The 2,821-nt window shown below is 46.2% G+C and overlaps 1 non-coding gene across 1 annotated transcript; it reads left to right on the top strand.

The window, feature by feature from the left end:
* Positions 1-1,421: 1,421 nt before the first annotated feature.
* On the top strand, positions 1,422-1,495 carry Trnar-ucu. The gene has a single exon. It is a non-coding gene; the product is annotated as a tRNA-Arg (tRNA).
* Positions 1,496-2,821: the final 1,326 nt, after the last annotated feature.

Here is a 2,821-nt window from a genome sequence, read left to right on the forward strand (position 1 = left end):
CCTATGGGTGTGTTCAGAGTCTGCAGATAGTGCTCAGAGCTAGGGTTATGGAAACACACAGTACAGGAGAACAGGAGGGTCTAAGTTGGCTCTGATTTTAGTGTAACTTTTGGAATGTTAAGTGGGATGATGAATGTGGAGTCAAGTCTCCAGTCAATGCATTGCCATTGGGAGTCAGAGGCTAATCACGCCTGAAAACTGGATATGAGGACATAAGCAGAAGATGATGTAGAAAGGACTTGGATTAGATATTCAAAAGAACTGGCCCAGTAGGAATTATAAATAGCACTGGTGATGGAATTGTCTTCTCCAGGAGGGTTTTTAAAATAGGAAACTTTTTCTTGGATCTGAGCTGGGTCTTTACATATGGTTACCCAGGGCTGGTCAATTTAATTATACAAGGATGCATCAAACAAGCCCAGGCAGCTGAGAAATCCTCTCTACTTAAATTAGGGAGAAAGAACTGGAAAGACTTGGAGCCAGAGAAGGTATGGGGAAGGGTTTAATGTATTCAAAGAGGGCTGTGTGAAGGCCACCTGTATTTCATTAGAGAACTGCCACTTTCACGCCTTACCCTTCCCCCTGTTTGTGTGTACACAGACACACAGACACACAGACACACAGATACACACAGACACACAGACAGGGGGATGAGAGAGAGAGAGAGAGAGAGAGAGAGAGAGAGAGAGAGAGAGACCTACATAAAGATGCACACTCTTACACACATATACTTTTCTGACTCCACCCATCCTCAGTCCTAGTAAGGATACTGAAGTAACATAATATCAGACTCCTGAACCTTCTAGCTGGGTTTGACAGATACAGTTCTTAAAGCTGAGAGCAAGGAAGAAACTAATCTCCTGCCTGGCTCCCCTGACTTTCTCTAACTCTGCTCATTGAGGGTTTTGCGTTTTGTGTTTTTATATAGCAGCAGATTCTTTGTTTCTGGAATCGGGGGTTTTCCTGAATCCCTCAGCTTTCCCCAGCCTTTTGCCTGAGAATATCTGGACCAGGATGAAACCACAGTGAGGAAATGGGGGTGGAAGTAGAGATGGCTTCTGCCTTCTCCGCCAGGCTGGGTGTACTCTGCTTCATTAGCATAAGAATAGAGAGACTTTCCCTTTATCCTCCCTTAGGGACAGAGAGCTATAGAGAGCAAAGGCTCCTGCCTCTGCTCTGCTCTTTCCGGGATCCTGGGACTTGGAAAATGACTACTGTCACATTCTTCCAATCCTCCGAGGAACCAAAGACTCACAATATTGCAAAAACCTTTGATGGAGCCGGCTGGTGGATCTCCACTCCAGATTTTCCAGCTGTCCCTGTCCCCCCCACCGCTCAGAGAGCAGGATGCTGAGATGGCTCGGTGATGCAGAAGGTATGTGCTTTTTCAGTTCTGGTGCTGATGCTGTGTGTGTGGTGAGGTCTCTGTGGCGCAATGGACGAGCGCGCTGGACTTCTAATCCAGAGGTTCCGGGTTCGAGTCCCGGCAGAGATGATCACCTGGCATGTGCCTCTTTTGTTTTGAATATTGTCATGCTAGGTTGGTAATTATATTTATTCATCCCTAGAGGCTCCAAGAAGAGAAAGAGAAGCTCTTTCCTCAGGAATCCTTAACGTTCTCTCTCGTTTGCTTCCCTCCATCTTCATTTTTTTTTCTCCCTCTCGGCTACATGTTTCTTCTCAACCGATACTCTTTTGCTTCATGATGGGATAATAGACACAAAGTAATTAAGATGCCTGAACCCAGGTTATTTTAACCACTCTGACTCCTACCTTTTTTTTTCTCTCTCTCTGAGAAAACCTAGGGGCAGACTGACCCACATGGAAAGGGGAAATGGCCAGTTGTTCTCTAAGATAATGCCCACCTTAACCAAAGTGCTCCTTTTGAGGGGAGGGACCAGCTGGGGTTCATACAGAGGATAATTTCTCACAGTCTTTGTCAGCTATTCTTTTGCATTCCTAGCACTTGGGATGCTCGGACTCATCACTCACATATCCATCCGTAAGGTCTCTGCTCGTTGTCTCAGTAGAATAAACTACAAAACAACCCACTGATTGCCAGAAGCAAGTTGGCTGAACTTATCCCCAGGAAGCTGAAGGCCTCCCCTAAATGCTCTCAGGGTGAAGTTTGTTATGTTTCTCCTATGTGTATGTGAATGGCATTTCTATAATGCCCAGCAAGCTGCTTTCTCACTCTCCTGGCAACCCTTATTAGTTTCTGACACCTTCCCAGGTCTCATCTGACAGGCTGCATCCAGCCAGCTTGGGAGCCTGGTCACACTGGCCTCTAGCTGGGGTTTCTATTCGGGGCTGGCCTGGCTTCCTCCCTTGCACATTGCTACTGCTGTATGTGTTCATCTGGATGAAGCTGCCCTTGGTGAGAACTGACCTCCACCTCAGGTGATCCTGAGAAATCTGAGAAGACACCTTCCCTTGCCTGCCTGCTGGAGACAGTCAGCCTCTCTCCCACTGGGACTTTTTGGGAAGGAGACCAGAGGACACAATCATTTACTTGCATTCTGAGGAAGTTTGGACAGGAAAAGGGAGGGCACATATTGGGACATAACCAAACCATGTTTAGGCTTAGGGAACTGATAACACAGGATTATACTCTGGCCAGAGGCAGGTGTTCCCCCCCCCCCCGAAGTGTGTTTATTTGCAAGGTGAAACTACTGCTCATTTTTTAAAGTAGAGGAGTTTTAAAGGGACTGGAGATTCTTGTAGTCAGAGCCAAAATAAGCAGAAAAAATGAACAAACAAACAAACGAACAAAAATTCCACCTTTCTGAGTTATCTTAGAAGATGCTCACTCACATGTAAC

This window comes from Mus caroli, chromosome 1 (assembly GCF_900094665.2).
Source record: "Mus caroli chromosome 1, CAROLI_EIJ_v1.1, whole genome shotgun sequence".
NCBI classification, from domain to species: Eukaryota; Metazoa; Chordata; class Mammalia; order Rodentia; family Muridae; genus Mus; species Mus caroli.